The sequence below is a fragment of the Chinchilla lanigera genome, unplaced genomic scaffold, assembly GCF_000276665.1.
Source record: "Chinchilla lanigera isolate Chin_1 unplaced genomic scaffold, ChiLan1.0 scaffold00031, whole genome shotgun sequence".
Taxonomy (NCBI): domain Eukaryota; kingdom Metazoa; phylum Chordata; class Mammalia; order Rodentia; family Chinchillidae; genus Chinchilla; species Chinchilla lanigera.
Window position 1 is genome coordinate 113824 of NW_004955432.1, and position 17508 is coordinate 131331.

A 17508-nucleotide genomic window follows, 5' to 3' on the forward strand; every position below is an offset into this window, starting at 1 on the left:
AAGAAAAGGTTTTGATACCATTCTAATCCTTCAAGTTGATATCTGTCTTGATGTACATAGCCCAGGGTCCTCTAGCTTCAGAACTGCATGGGGATGCCTTCAAAATACAGATGTGAGTCTTACTTCCACCCCTCTGCACGAGGGGTTTCATGGTGGGGACCAGGAAATTCAGCATTCTCAACAAGTGCTCCAAAAACTGAGACTAATTTTTCTAAATGTTCATCCCATGCTCCCTCTGTAAAGCCTCCCTCTGATTTGCCGAGAGAGTGTGATGACTCTCCTAGCCCTGGACTTTACTCCAAGGGACTGGCAGAAGTAGGGGGCTTCCTGAGAATAGTCCTCAGGCCTCCTCCCTGGGCACAGAAGATGAGCTGAGCCCAGCTGCAATGTTCAGGTGTCCATGTGGGCAGCAGAGGCTGAAGAAGGTATGGGCCCCATGCAGGGGCAGCCTGCCTCTTCTACCGCACCCCCACCTTGCTCTGGGCAGACGTCGTGCCCCATGTCCTTAGCCATGAATCCTCTAGGGCTCCCCACTCAACAACGTGAGGCCCTTTTGCATCTCGTTACTGCTAACGATAGGAGGAGAGGGAATCCTTCAACTACAGGACAGGAAAGGAAACTAGGAGATTGGAAAGCAACTACTCATGCAGACGACTGATCGCCTGTTTACTGTCTGCTCTCTTCTGCATGTCCTGGAATGGTGTCCTTCCTGACTCGGACAGAGGGCACCCCAGTGCTGCAGGTCCACAGCCAGCACCTCCAGGTTCTTTAGTGCTGTCAAGGCTAACGCTGTGACTTGTAGGTTTTCCCTTCCCTCTGAGCCTCACTTTCCAACAAACAAAGGACCTATTTCTTTAAAAGTTATGAGGATTAAATTTATGGCAATAGTACTGCTATGTCTGGCACAGCTGAGGTCCAAAAAGTGAGAGCTGCTGATACTCCAAGACAGGAGACTGTCTGCACAGAACACTGTGATGCTTCCCCAAGGCAGGCTCCAGCACATCCTCTTTTACTCTCCACTGTTGTTCAAGCTGCTGCATTGGTCAGAAGTGACAGCTGTATTTCCAGAATGGGGGAGGGGTGCAGGGAGAGAAGGAACAGGAAAGGGGAAAGGATGAAGAGAAAGAGGAGGAGGAAGAGAAGAACAGGAAGGGAGGAGCAGATAGAGATTTCCTTGCAGACTATGGTTCCTGCCCCTCTTACTGACCTCCCCTCACTCACATAGACTGTGCCCCCGTGAACACCCATACCTTTCCCTCCTCAGGAAAACTGGCTGGGGTCTGGCAGCCTGGTGCTGGGGGCAATCTCACAGCACCCAAACCACTGTGGAGTACAAGGAACGGTGTCTCTCCTGGGTTTTTTTTTCCTAGCCTTCCTGCCTGCCAGGCCCCCACAACTGCCCCAGCCCATGTTCTGTCCTCCTTACTGACTGCTTCCCCCTGCTAACCTCTACTTCTTCAGGTCAGAAGCCTCATTCTCCTGCTAGTTCCAGCATTCAAGCTAAAGGGACCTCAAGTCCAATCCCACCAGGTTACTCAGCCTCATCAAGATGCAGAACCCTTTTAAATAAAACCAGGTAGAACAATCATATCTGACAGAGTTAGCCTGAGATTCCAGAAAGGACAGAGGCTCAATAAATGCTGATGTCCTTCTTCCCAAGTGCTTCAAACTAGAATTCTTCCCACTGCAGCAGTGGTGTGCCCCAATATTCTGCATGAGGCTCTGTGGGGTTGCTGTTGGGTGAAGCCTGTTCCCCAGAGTCACTTCAAGCTGCCCACATGATGCCAGTGACTGGAGAGTTCGGAAGGGATGTGCACAAGCAGCTTTGTATCCTGGGTCGCTGCCTTTGGCACAGCACTGCCCACGGTGGCATTCTATGTTTCCCAAAGATGACTGTGGCAGGACTTTACCCATGTACTCTTGTGCACTATGATTTGCCACTCTCCCTCAAGGCCTGGCATCTGGCACTCCACCTCTGGAACCTAAGGGGCCCTGTGATCACTTAGGTCAGTGAGATACAGCAGAAGTGACTCTGCAGAGCTGAGGACATGCAGGCTAGAGACTGTTCATCCAAAGGCTTCCAAAATTTCTCATCCACCCCATTGTGAACAAAAAAGTCACCATGAATGCCACTCTAGTACTTCTCTGGAGGACCTGCTGCCCCACTGCTGAAGGTGGCTTGGCCTTCACCTCCTCCAGGGTTCATATGTGCTTCAGAAAGCCATCAGACTCAAGATCACACCTTCCCTGGGAAGCCCATGTCCAGTGGCTGATCAATGTGGGAACACAAAGTAGGAACCGGAAAATTATTCTCCAAAGGACCAGATACTATATATTATAAGCTCTGGGGGCTGTGGGCACTATTGAAACCCTTTACTCTGTTAATATAGTATGAAAGCAGCCATGCAAATGTTTGGGTGTGGCTGTGTTCCAATCGAACTGTATTATTAAAAACGCATGGCTCCTTGAGTTTGGCATGGGCAGTAATTTACTAACCCATGACATAAAGACCAAACCATCTCATCCCGATCTTAACAGCTGCCCAGGGCCATTATGGCTCCTAAACTGCGTACTGGCTGGCTTCTTGTGGAGCCTGCAAGACAGTTCCACTTGTCTGTCCCCACTCTGATCCCTTCTCCTTTCCAAGTCCACATCCTAAATATAGATCTCAACAAGCATCTGCATGCACTTTCCCATCTTGGTCTGCTTTCCAGAACTCAGCCTGCACCCCTCTACATTTGGGGGTAGATGACTGGAACATTTGCAGTGTTGAGCATGGTCTGATTTCTAGCCTCGACCAGTAAAATCAGGCTTGTCCTTGTCTGGGTCTGGTCACCTCATGCCTTTTCAGTCTCTGTGTGTGAGAAATGCAACTTCTGGTCAGAGGAGTGAGGACCACGAAAACTTAGAGCCCGTAAGTCAGGGACCAGGACTGACCACTGACTGGCAGTGTCAGGAAAGGGGACACCAGCTGGGCCTTTCATTTTCTTCAGTTACCCTTCTTCTATGACACTTTCAAATTCCAAGTTGTTGCTGTTGCCATCCACATTGTGGCTTTTTTTTTTTTTTTTTTTTTTTTTTAATTTTAAAAATAAAAGGAGGAAAACATTAACAGACAGACAACCTTTTACAAAATAGCAAAAGAACAGTACAGACAATGCAGAGTTACAAACAAAGTGTTAGGAAATTAACAATGCTTCTTGTATTACATATTGATGTCTTCAAAGTGGTTTCTCAAGAAAACAAACAGAGACGTGCAATATTGATCAATCAAGGACTCATTAACAGTTTCTTGCAGCAAAAAAATAGAAGACAGCAGATCAGCTACGTTAACTATCCTGTATATACTTACATACAAAATTTCTCCTTTCCCTTGTCTTTTCCCACATCCCAGTTGCCAGTTACCCTTGAGTGTTTTCCTATCATTTCACAATGTCTACCATACCTCCGAGTTTAAATTAACTCTTTCAGGTTTTACACTAGTGAGACAATGTGGTGCTTGCACATGCAGGTCTGATTTATTTCACTTATGAGTATGGTCTCAAGTTGTGACCATTTAAATATAAAGGCCTCGAGTTTATCTTTCTTTATAGCTGAGTAATATTCCATTATATAAAAGTACCACAATTTTCTTATCCAGTCCTCAGTGGATGGACATTTGGGTTGCTTCCACAATTTAGCAATTACAAATTGTGCTGCTATGAACATAGGTGCACATATATCACTGTGATATATTTTTAGATCTCCTGGGAAAATACCCGTAGGGGAATAGCTGGGTTGAATGAGACCTCTAGACCTAGTTTGCTGAAGAATCTCCAAACTGATTTCCACAGTGGTTTCACAAGTCTGCATTCCCACCAGCAGTGGAGAAAGGTTCCTATTTGTCCACAGCCTCATCAGCATTTGTTATTGGTTGATTTCTTAATGCTAGCCATTCTTACTGGGGTGAGATGAAATCTCAACATTGTTTTAATTTGTATTTCTCAAATGACTAATGATGTTGAACATTTTCTCATGTATTTATTTGTCATTTGTATTTCCTTATCTGAGAAGTGTGTATTCATCTCAGCTGCCCATTCTTGGATTGGGTCTTTGAATCGGGGGGGGGGCTGATATTTTTTAATTCTTTATATGTTCTAGATAGAAGCCCTTTGTCTGAAGGACAGGCAGCTAAAATTTTTTCCAAGTTTGTGGGTTTTATTTTGACTCTGCTGGTGATTTCTTTAGATGTGCAGAAACTTTTCAGTTGGATGAGATCCCAGTTATTGATTCTTTCAAGTGTTTCACATGCAGTGTGGTTTTTGTTCATGAACTCTGCCTACCCCTATGTCTTCAAGGTTTTTACCTACTTTCTCTTCCAATAGATTTAATGTTTCTGTTTTAATATTGAGATCTGTGATCCATTTCGACTTGAGTCTGGTGCATGGTGATAGGCTTGGGTCTATTTTCAGTCTTTGGCAGGTGGCAAGCCAATTTTTCCAGCACCACTCATTAAAGAGGCTATTGTTCTTCCAGTGAGTTTGTTTGGCCCCTTTACCAAAGATTAGGTGGCTGAGTGTGTTTTTGGTTGTGGCTGTTGCTTCCAGTCTGTTCCATTGATCCTCAGGTCTGTTTTTTAGCCAGTACCAGGTGGATTTTATGACAGGAGCTTTGTAGTGTAATTTCAGGTCAGGCATTGTGATTCTACCTGACTTATCCTTGTTGCCCAGGATTGCTTTTGCTATTCTGGGTCTTTTCTGCTCACATTGTGCCTTATCCAGGGAGCCTGGACATCAGGAGGAAGAGAGCCCTTATTTGAAGAGGGCTCTGAAGGCCTGACATGTAAACTTATCCTCCTTCTTCTGCACATGTGTACTTATCCTCCTTCACCCCTACTGATGCACTTGGCCTCGTCATTCCCACTTCTATGCTCATCTTCCTCCACAGCAATGCAGGAATGCAGATGTGTTAGGCATGAACTCTGCTTATAAAACTCTTAGGTACTAATCAAAATAAATGAAATTAAATGATTTCAGCAAGGTGTGGAAAGATGATAACCACTGTTTAATAATCTACCCCCTATTAAGTCCTCAAATGTCTGAATGTAGGAAATGATTTTTTTCTATACAAGCATTTCTGCATACATGTTTAGAATCAACTGAAATGCTCACAAAGCTGTTGCTGAGCTAAGCATGGTGGTGCAGCCTGTAATTCCAGCACTCAGGGAAGCTGAGGCAGGAGGACTGCAAGTTCAATCTCAGCCTGGGCAACTTAATGAGACTCTCTCAATAAAAAAGTTATTGCTGAATAATTAAGTAATGCTAACAAGAAACTGATCAAAACTTTGCTATCTTTTGTTCTACATTCTGTGTTTTGGTTGAGATAAGGAAAATTGATGGAAGGAGATAGGTATTTCGTGCAGCAGGTTTAAAATCTCCCTTATTAGGTCTTTGAGTCAGACAGCTTTAACTCCCAACATAACCTGGAAGTTGTACAAAATGTATGCTAATTAACATTTGCTGTTTTCACCAAAATCTAGAAAAGATGAAGATTTCTTCTTTCCTGAGTCATTCACTACCAAAAAAGCCCACCTCCAGTTAAGCCATAACAGAATCTAATTAGGATACCTCACAGCTTTAAAAAGGAAATGGACTTTCTGGATGGTATGCACAGAAAATGGGTCATAGGAAATTACACTAAAAATGTTCCCAGTTATTGCTACTGCAGGCCTCCAATTTCCATTAGAACAGTATGAAGAGTTTCTGACTCTTGTTAGGAATGGCCCAAAAATATGACAAGATTTGATTCCGGACTATCTCTGGTCCCAATCTACATAGCTAAGGACTGGCTACATGCTGATGAGGCCCATTTAAGACAACAGTTGGGATTCTTCACTATTGGGGTGCATTTGCCTATCTGGTGTCACAGACCAAGTATGTGATGTTGGTGATTGCGAGCCAATGAAACAAATCAGGAACCACATGCTCAGGGCCCTGACCCCTAGCATGCACACTGTGGGAGATGGTGTGGCCACAAGGGACTCCAACTTTGGCCTGAGGTGTGGGTGGTTGGAAGGGAGGTAGGGAGGTATCAATACCTCTCTGACCTCAACTTTGCTAACTATAAGTAAGAAGATTGAACAATTATGTCAAGTGCTTCTTAAACTTCTGTGGGTCTCATGATAATTGGGGAAATTTTTAATGCAATCTCCTAGAACCTATTTCCTGAGTGGGACCCAGAATCTGCATTTAGTGAGCAATCCCACTGTTCATGGGCCACCTTCTGAGAGGCTTTTATTCCCTTCTCAAGTTCTATGATGCTGTGTGTGGGTGTGGCAGAGCTCCTGCTATGTCCACCACATTCAGATTTCCTTATGGGTGCACAGCTAATGTGCATTTCCCAGGTACCTCGAATCCAGGACTTGCTCTGACCAATGGAATACAGAGCTCAGTGATGTGTGCCTCTTTAGGCCTCACCCCCAATACATCCTGCATGATCTTCCACTCATATTTTCACTTTTTTCTTTGGCCACCTCAACACAGATGATCAACAAGGGATTCCAAGGAAGACCAAGAACAGCAGAGACCTGAGCCAAAAGAAGTTTGCCATTGCCTGGAGGACAGCCACCCAGCCTGTCACATCTGCATACTAATGAGAGTAAGAAATAAATCTTATTATGTTAAGCCACTGAGAGTTTATGGCTATAGCTTATCTGCTCTAAACTTAGATATGTTCAATTAGAAATATGTAACAATGTAATCTATTGTTAAAGATGACAATAACTAACGCAAAGCACAGAACACACCATTGCAGTTATCTGCTGCTATGTAATGAATCTCCCCAGAATGTCAGTGGCTTTCAAACTAATCAAGTGCCTCCTCCTGCAGTTTTGTGTCATTAGGTGGTCTGTCCATCTGGACTAGACGGGCTTCTGCCTATTGGTAGACCATTCACAGGGGACTCACACAAGCAGGGCGGAAGCTGCCTCAGAAGTTGCACAGCATGAAAAGTGAGCCCGAAGCTCATCTAGATCCAAGAAAAGAGGGCTTGGAGGGAACATATGGATGGAGAATTTCAAGGATATGGACAAGCATGGAGGACAGGAAATGATGCTGAAGCCATCTCTGGAAAACACAGAGTCACACTGTGACAGAAGAAATGTATGCTTTGAAAGGTTTAGGTCTAGGCAGTATATTAGTCTGATAGGTCTACACTGACAGAGTATCACAAATTAGGTGTTTAAAATAATTGAAGTTCATTATCTCATAATCCTAGCGATGTCCAAAATTAAGGTCTTGGCAGAGCCTTTCTCCCTTAGAAGCCTGTTGGGGCACCCTTTCTTGTCTCTTCCCTGCTTCTGGTGTCTTGCCAAAGACCTGCGATGCACCTCGCTTTGCCAATGATCAGGCCAATCTTCTGGCTTCACATAGCATTCCCCCTGTGTTTCTTCACTGGGCTGCCTCTCCGCATGGCCATGTCTGTGTCCAAATTTTCCACCTTTTTAAAGGACAACAGTCATACTGCATTAGGAGCTACCTAGTGACTTCATTTTATCTTCATTATATATGCAAGGATCTTGCTTGCAAATAATCAAATAATACCATATTCTGAGATTCAACGAGTTAGGACCTCAATATATTTTGAGAGTGGGGGAGGGGAGCCTCCAATCCCAACCCATAACAGTAGTAACTGTTCACAAACTGCAAATAAAATATTACAGATAGCTAAAGAAACTCAGGAAAAAGATAGAAAGGAACTTAAGGGAGGGATATTTAGAATTTGGTAAAGGTTTCTCATAGCCTTATTTTTGGATTGTTCTGTGCTTTGCATTGGGTACTTAATAAGGAAAAAGGTTTCATCATTCATCATCAGAATAATTTTAAAATTCAGGTCAGAAAAATGGGGTAAGAAATCCAAATTAGGTCATAAAATTATACCAGTAATTTCCCCAAACATTTTGAAATGATTTTTCTTTTAAATGTAACTATACTGATGTCCACATGGGAAGTAATGAGGTGGTGCCCAACTACCTCTTGGCATTAACACTAAATAAACTAAAAATTAAAATGAAGTTTTCCCTTGCTATTCAGTTGTGTTTAATTTTTTCTTGTTAATCTAGGCCAGTGGTGGAGAACCGATGGAACAGTGTTATTTTTCTTTTAAGACAAAAAATATTAATGTATGAGTTGTTTTTTCAGTATTCAGGTTTACTTGCAGTACTGGCACTTTCCAATAAATAGGTGTGTTTTGGGTAGCAGCTTGGGCACTTGTCTGTAAAAGTTTCACCATCACTGGCCTAGGGAAAGCCTTGAAGGAATTTCACTTTCTCACTTTCATATTCTAATTTAAACTTCTTGGGTCACTGAGGACCATGCTAAATAAAAGACATATAAAGGATAAGATGAAATGCAATGCATTCCTCTTTCACATTTGAGAAGTATACATGAATTTATGGTTGGAAACATCTAAATATCCCTCTCAAAAAAGTCTGAGAATGCCATTCTCTCCTTCCTTATATAATGGATTGCTCCCAAATCAAATGAATGTCATCAAAAATGTTCCTAGTGTTGTAGCCTCCTTTAAATGAACTCTATCTCCTTTGAATTAAAAAATGCAAGCTGTACCTCAAAATACATTTTTGGTTTTAATTTCAAATTAAAGTTCAAGTTAACAATTTAAAAGAAATTCTGAGGATCCTCATGGAAAAAAGCATGCCTGGCACTCCAAATGGATGGTGAGGAGTGATCTTTCATTTCAGAAAGTTGTAAAAAAAAAAAAACAAGAATAAACTTTCTGAAGGTCTCTAAAGGTGGAATATTGCTCAGTGACTAAAAGATTTTGGAGATGGCATCCTGGATTTAAATCTGGGCTGTGTAATCTCAGGTCAAATAACTTTCTGAGGAACAACTTCTCAGTCAGTAATATGAGACTCTTAATACCTAGTCTTCATTATACTGATAACTGAGGATAATATGACTTAGGATACAGAGCCTGGCATATGGTGAGGCACTGTGGAGCAATCCTTAGACTCAATATTTTCTAGCCACAGGTCTTTGTATAAGAAAATTCTTGGAATTACCCTCTGTGTACCACCTGTCCAGATACTAAGCTTAGAATGTGTGACTCCAGTGTGGCTGTCACCCTAACAACAAAGTAAGGCACTCATGCTCTCCAGTTGAAGGGCATGGACATATCTGGGACCCAAAATCTAGGGAGACCTTGGTTCTGAGGCAGGTCCACTTTCCAGCTCTCTTATTTCCTGCCTAGTAGCTCACAGACTACTTGCAAAAAAACACAGACCACCTCTCTGGGTCTCTTGTCTGCATGTGGACTCAGGGTCTAAATATTCCTGAGGGCAACTATGAGGCAGCAGGAGAAAGGGGAGGTGGCCAGGGATGGGCAGGAGGGAGTTTTGGCAACACCACACCTCTGCTTTAAAACCCTATTTAATGTGACTCTACTTCCTCGTGTCATTCCCTACTCCATTTTTCTGTGGATTCATATTGCTTTTAATTTTAACTGTGTTCCTTACATATTCTAGATGCTAAACTGTATTCCAAATGTTCTACCAAGGTGTCATTTGTCTTTGAATCTTTGATTAAACTTAGATATTCTATTAAAAGAAAGTTTCAAATTTGGATGTAAGCTTACTGATTTTTTTCTAAATCAAATGGGCGAACAATAAAATAATGGGTGGAATTTAGCAGTTATATGAACAACGACAAGGTATTTAATCTTTCTGTGCTTCTAAATATTAAGAAAGGTTATCTGAACTTAGCAGATGAAATTTCACGATTTATTCCCAGTACTACCTTTTCTCCCCCAAGTTCCTACATATCTCTCTACTAGGAACTACTTGAAGGCAGTGTATTACATCCTCTGACTCTTGGACCTATCACAGTAGAAAGCTAGGGCTCCTAACAGCTAGTTACATGCATCTCTTCTTCTTTTTTTTTTTTTTTCTTCTGGTACTGGGAATTGAACTCACGACCTTGTGCTTGCCAGGCAGGCGCTGTGCCACTGAGCTAAATCCCCAGCCCCTCATGCATCTCTTCTTAACTCTACATTTAGTGACATCACATTGGTAGCTGGAAATTGGCCATGGGGGAATATCTATGTCATGGAAATAGGCAAATACTACAAATCCCTTAGAGAACCAGTTCTTCACCGTTTACCAGCATTCGACAGACCTACGACTCTTTGAGAGCTGCTGTGTATACAGAGACAACTCAAGTTAAGAAAGCCCTTCTGGAATGAGGGGGCCCGGGGAATACTCTGCCTTCTCCCTCTGGCCAGACTGTCATCTCCATGGAGGAGTCCCGGGTAATCATGACTATAGAGGAATAAGAAAACAGCCTGTTGCTAGACACAGGTGCAAGTCTCTCAGTCCTTTTCAATCCTGGCCTTCCTTCCAGCCATCACACCTCAGTGAAAGGAGTCACTGGTGAGGAGGTAATATGCTATTTTTCACAACCCTTAGGCTGTAACTACTTGTTAGATCTTTCTTGCGTATCTCTGTCTTCCTGAGAAACCACTTTGAAGATACTACCAGGTATTACAGCAGCCACTGATATTTTCCTACTAATCTGTCCATAACTCTATAATGTTTGTATTGTTCCTATGCTATTTTGTAAATGGATGTATGTCTATTACTATGCGTTTCCTACAACAACCATTGAGGATAGTCAATGATTATTCAATTGGCCACTCATGTATAGCTCTATTTTCTTTAGAAACCACTTTGAAGATACCAAAGTATAGTACAGCAACCATTGATAATCTTCTACCACTTCTGTCTGTAACTCACTATTATTTGTCTGTTTTCCTGAGAAACTATCTTCCAGATAACAATATGTAAAACAACAACCATGGATAATTTCCTACCACTTTGTCTGTAATTCAATGAGCTTCCCTATTATGTTATCCTTCTTGTACTCTTTAAAATAACAAAAAGAAAAAAAAAAAAAAAAAAAGCCCTTCTGTTGCAGACCTCAAATCCATCCCTGGTAACACAGGTCTTCATGTTCCTCCTAGAACAGAGGCTAAAAAACTTTCTGGGAAAGTTTTTTTCTGTGTGATAGATGCAACTAGTTGACTCTGCTACATATTCCTCTTTGCTTTCCTTAAACCATTTAAAATTATACACACATTCTTTTCCTCAAGCACTACCCATAAAACAGGTGTCAGTCTTTGGTCCATGTTATGGTTTCAGATCAAGAATGACCCTCCAAAATCACATGGGCTTGGAGACTGGATCATGAGAGCACTATAGCTCACTTGCTGTTAGCAAGCAGGATCTGGCTGTAAGAGGCGGGTCACAGGAGCATGACCTGGAAGAACGTATCTCACTCTTTGCCTCCTCCCTCCTCTCTCTCTCTGCTCCCAGGCTGCCATGGTATGAGTAGCTTTCCTCAGTCCAGGCTCTCACTCTCTATGCTTTCTGGCCACCATGACATTTGCATCTTTCCTCTACCCATGCCTTTCCACCATGCCATTTCTGCCTTGGAGCCAGAGGACTATGGACTGTAACTGTGAGCCAAAATAAACCTCTCCTTTTCTAAGGTCCAAGTGTCAAGTATTTGGTCCCATTGATGAGAAAATGATGAAAAAATTTTGCTATCAGACAAGTAAGGTCATTGCAGTGATTATCTGACCATGTGGTTCAGAAGTCTGGAACTGGTTTGCAGAAGGAGTCTAGAAAGGTTTGGAAATGTCAGCTAGAGAAGCCCTAGAATGCTGTGCGATGAGCTTGATGGGAAATTCTGGGCAGAGCTCAGAAAACTAGAATGGTGAGAGAAATGCAGATGGTGAGGCCAGGCTCCATAGGTTTCAGTTAGAACAAGGACTCCACTGCAGTTGGACTCAAGAACGTATGCTATGCTTTGGCAAAAAATACATTTTGCTCATGTCCTGAGACACTGTGGGAGACTATTAAGGGTAGCAGATGAATTAATCTCATAAAGAAAATGTCAAAGCAGTCTAATGTTTGTGGTGTGGCATGGGGATGGCTGGCAGCATTTAGCTAGTTTATACTGAAAATCAGCAGCACGATGCCATTTAAAAAAGTTTTCAGTTTGCTCAGAAAGGAAGCACTTCCAAAGTTGGAGCAAGGTCACGCAAGCATGGCTGCTGAAAAGATTTGCATTAAAAACAAGTCAGGTGCTTGCATTAGGACAATAGGAAAAATGCTTTAAAAGCATCTGAAGAGTCAAGAACACCCCACTCACTATAGGGCTCCAAGGTATAAATGTGAAAGATTGCTTTGAAAAGAGAGCACCAGGGCACCCTGCTTTGAAAAGTGCCACCTAGAGAATTGGTTCCCAGGGGTTGAGTTCACAAGGTTCAGCCATCCAGAGGCCTCTAAAGCCAAGTTCCAGGGGACCCTGCCTACTGTTTACGCAGGCAACAGATCTTCGAGTTATCCACATGGTGCTGCTTTCATAGGGATGCAGAGTGCAAGAGTTGTGGGGTCAGGAAAGCTTCCACCCTGATTTCAGAAGGTCTAGGAGGCCAGGCAGTGTGTCCCTGGGAGGGAAGTATGTGAAACTGTGTGAGCGAAGCTGAAACTGCAGTGGAGAACCCAGAAGTTGGAGATGTCAGGAATGCATAATCTCTGCTAAAGAAAGCCACAGGCAGTGAGTGAAGCCAGCCCAAGAGAGAAGACATGAGGGTTACAACCAGCAGTGTCAAAAGGGCAGGGCTGCTCAAGCTTTTGGAGGCTCATATTTTACCACAACTTGCCCCAGGTACTACACATGGAGCTATAGGGTTTAATGTTTGCCTTGCTGGATTGTGGCCTAGCTTTGATTTCATTTCCTTCTGTCTCACTATGTCTGTCTTTTGGAATGGGATTATTTACCCTGTGCCATTGCATGCTGGAAGTATTTAACTAACTTTCTGATTTTTACAGGAGCTCACAGCTAAGAGTTTGCCTTGAGTCTCAGAGGAGACTTTGGACTTCGACTTTTTAGCAATGCTGAAAGAGTTAGGACTTTGGTGACTCTCAGGGATGGACTGAATGCATTTTGCATAATCAGATGGTCACAGGTCTTCTGTGGGCCAAGGGGTAGAATGTTACAGTTTAGCTCTAGACTACCTCCAAAGAACCTCATGTACACAGAGGCAGAGCTTTTGGAAGATGGCTGTACCATGGTGGCTCTACAGCTGACCTGCCGTTAGGAGGTGGGGCCTGCTTGGAAGAGGCCAGCCACTGAGGTGTGGCCTGGAAGGATGCATCTCCCTTCCCAAGCTCTTTCCTTCTCTCTTTGCATCCTGGCTGCCATGAGGTAAGTACCTTTCTTTAGTCAGCTCTTCTATCATGCTGTTCCTGCCAGGAAGTCAGCCAACTATATGACACCACATTGTCCTTAACCTCTTTAGAACTCACATATGATTTTGTTTTAGTTCCTTTGGGTTGGGATTTAGCTCAGCAGCACAGCACCTGCCTGGCAAGCATGAGGTTGTGAGTTCCATTCCTGGTAATGGGGGAAAAAAAAGAAACGAAGCTAAATATTTTAGTTATTTTGTATCTAGGTTGATACAGGGCCATCAGAGAATTAAGGCAGACAGAAAATTTTGTGTTTTTAGGATTAGAGCTACATGCGTGGGGGACAAAATCTAACTCTCTTAACTGTGGCAAGAAAGAGTCTAGTCTTGTAAAATAAATTCAATTTGGAAATAATCTGTAATCCCTAGTAGGTCTGACCACAAGTATAAAGTTTCTGTAGTCACCTTAAGCTCTGAAACTGTATAATCTATGGAGAAAAGTGAAAATTTTAAAGCAATTACTTTCATTCATAAATGAAAAGGCAGAAAGAGTCATGGCTTTCTTTAAGCATCCAAGGTGGCGCAAATTGCCAGGCAGGCAAGAAGAGAATGCATTACAATTTATTAATCCCAGCAGGCACCACAGAATGGGGCCAGACCACAACACTGAGTGGTTATGAGGTTGTTGTAGGTGCTGACACAGCACAACTGAGGGTGCTTTCAAGTCCTAGTAGTTCCCTGAAATGAAAAAAAAAACCCCCGACTTACAGGGTGGCAAGTTCAAGTTCAAGGCCAAATGACCACATGGCAGTTTGCCGAGACAGATTCTCAAAGAGAAGGGTGGGTTTTCTCAGCTAGACATAGTACTTTTTGCTTTTTTTTTTTTTTTTATTTTTGGTACCAGGAATCAAACTCAGGACCTTGCACTTGCCAGGGAGGCTCTGTGCTGCTGAGCTATACCCCCGGCCCAACATTGTACTTTTTAAAATAGTATTTTTTTTTTTTAATAACCTGAGGAATCATATACAAAATGATACATTTATAAGACAAGCCAGCCAACAAGAAGAAATTTTAATTTCTCTGTTCCTTTCAGGGAACACAACTCATTTTCCTTCTCCTAAATAGATCAAAATGCTTGTCTAAAGAATGAGCCTTGGATTCAGAGACAGTGTGTAAGAGATGTCTCTCTGGAAGAGAGATGGCTTTGCTGATTATCAGGCCTACTGCTCAGACATCGGGGGAGGTATCACACCCTGCAGGACATCTTGCTTTTGCAGCAGTTGTCACAGAAACTACAGCCCTTCTGTTCCAACTCTAAGTGCTTGTTCACTTTCTGATTCTCTACTTGTATTTCCATTTCCATAGGAAGTAGGGAGAAAGGGAACATGGGAAAGAGGAATGGATGGAGGGAGATGTGGGGAACAGAGCTACAATTTGTGTTAAAGCTCCCAGAAATGGAAATGATGGAGCACGTCAGTTCAGAATGAGAAAATAAGAGAAAAATGCACAGCAGCAGGAGTAAAAGCCTTTGTACAATGGCTCCATGTGCTTCTCCAGCAAATCTGTGAGCAGAGGATGCCTGGAGAGAGGTGACAGTGTTTGAAAAAGGGCTCTGCTGTAGGGAGGCATGTGGATGGGAGGCAGCCCCAAGCTTCCGTCGGGTGACATGGACACCTGTACTTGGAGTCCCCCATGTCTCAGCTGTAGTGGAAGCTGGGAAGAGGGAGAAGGGTCCAAACAGCCCACCTCAGGTAAATATGAACAAATGCTGACGAGGAGGCCAGGTGATAGCAGGCCAGCAAGTGTGTCTGGGGTAAGAGCAGACCCTTAACTCCCTGCAGTGGGCATGTGGTGTGCATCTAACTTGTGACACATGAGGCTATGCCACTCTATCCAAAGGACTGCAGTAGGTCCTCAGCTCTATTTTTAAGAGACATGCAAAGTCTAGAGAATACACAGAAAAGGTCACACTGATTACATGTCTAAAGTCACTTTCCCCCTCACTGAAACTTAATTCCAAACACCTGCAAGTTAAAGGAGGACAGGTTTATTCTGGCTCACAGATTGTAGAGGTTCTAGTTCATAGTCCACTGGCTCTAAGGCAGGGCAGCATGACACCAGAGCAGGGCAGAGAAGAGCCACTCAAGTCATGGTGGAGCGGAAGCAGAGAGGGTGATTGAAGGAGTCACAAGGAAGGAGATAAGCCCTTCTGGGCCATACCCTCAGTGACCTGCCTCTTCTGACCAGACCCTACTCCCCAACCACACATAATCCAATCCCCCCTAAAGCCCCACTTACAATCACATGGGGACATCTATATATAAACCATGACATTATACATGTAGTCCTGGGGTACTCAGCTAGACCTCAGGGGAGGAGCACCTACTTAACATACTTGTGGCCCTGGGTGTGATCCCTAGGACTGAAAATACAAAAGGAAGGAAAGGAGGGAGAGAGAGCAGGAGGGAAGAAGGGAGGGAGGGAGAGAGGGAGAAAGGGAGGGGAGGTGTTATTCAGCAATGAGAGGGATACACAGAAACAACAGACTGGTCCCTCTCTGGAGAGTTTCAAGAAGTCAACAGATACAGAAATGCTTATTGCAGGTGGCCCCAGGAATGGAGGACGTCATGCCTGGATTGGTTCAGGCAGAAAAACCACATATAGCCCTCTGGGCTTCAGTTTCCAGGGTCTGAATCTGCATCCTAGATTCCAGAGTCTGAGTCTGCCAACAGGGATATGGAAAAGGTGTGCAGAATTACAAGATTAAAGCCCTAGGATTGTCTTAATGGAGTCCTGGGGTACTCAGCTAGACCTCAAAGGAGGTCAAACAGCCTCACACAGGCATCCAGTGGTCCAAGTCAATGGTCAAAAACACTGTGCCAATGTAAGAAAATGGGAGGGAAGCACTGCTTTGGGTATTATGGCAAGGAATTAGGGTAGATAGGAGAGGGGCTGAGACACGAGCTATAAATCTACCTGCCAAATGGTCCATGCACACTTCTTGAGCTAAAGAAAATACTCATGCAAAGGGAGGTGAGACACTCAAGAGCCAGGAAGATCACAGCATAAGCCAGACCTCCTTTTTACTTTAACAGCTTCAGCCCAGGCTTTAGAGACCCACAAAAATAATTAGGCCAATCGAAAGTGGGGCAAACAGAAAAGCTGGGCAGCAGACATCTCTTCAGCCTGGGTAATTATAACTGGCACTATGACAAAAGGCCTCCAGGAAGTAAACCAAGCTGGGACAGCCATGGATGGAGGTTTACTCCAAAATCATTCTGTCTCATCCAGCTGAAAACAAGGGAAGGCTATTATCCAAAGGAAGCTCAGAGACATGGCTCCTCCTACTTGTTGACTCTGACGAATTAAGATGGAAGCTGCTGATTGTTGTTAATGATCTGGACATCGCAGGAAGAAAGCAGTTGGTGGCCCGACCCTGAAGGGTGATGCTGCTGTTCTTTAGCCACCTGAGACCTGGAAAGTTGTGATTTTCCTGTTTTTTTTTTTTTTTATTTTAAAAATAAAAGGAGGAAAACATTAACAGACAGACAACCTTCCACAAAACAGCAAAAGAACAGTACAGACAATACAAAGTTACAAACAAAGTGGCAGGAAATTAACAATGCTTGCTGTATTACATATTGACGGTAGTAAGTGGTTTCTCATGACTACAGAGACATGCAGTATTGATCAATCAAGGACTCATTGATAGTTTCTTTCAGCAAAGAAACAGAAGACAGTAGAACGACTATGTTAATTATCCTGTATATACATATATACAAAATGTCTCCTTTCCTTTCTCTTTTCCCACATCTCAATTGCCCTTTACCCTTGAGCGTTTTCCTGTCATTTCACAATGTCTATCATACCTCCAAGTTTTCATTAACTCTTTCAGGTTTTACACTAGTGAGACAATGTGGTGCTTGCACATGCAGGTCTGATTTATTTCATTTATGAGTATGGTCTCTAGTTGTGACCACTTACCTATAAAAGCCTCGAGTTTATCTTTGTTTATACATGTGTAATATTCCATTATATAAAAGTACCACAATTTTCTTATCCAGTCCTCGGTGGATGGACATTTGGGTTGCTTCCACAATGTAGCAATTACAAATTGTGCTGCTATGATCATAGGTGCACATATATCGCTGTGATATGATGTTTTTAGATTTTCTGGGAAAATATCCAGCAGGGAGATAGCTGGGTTGAATGGGACCTCTAGACCTAGTTTGCTGAGGAATCTCCAAACTGATTTCCACAGTG

The 17508-nt window shown here is 43.1% G+C and overlaps 1 protein-coding gene across 3 annotated transcripts in view; it reads right to left on the reverse strand.

Annotated features, from left to right (window-relative positions):
* Dapk1 (death-associated protein kinase 1) overlaps nucleotides 1–17508 on the reverse strand; it is a 224403-nt gene that overhangs the window by 83899 nt on the left and 122996 nt on the right. The window lies entirely within an intron of this gene.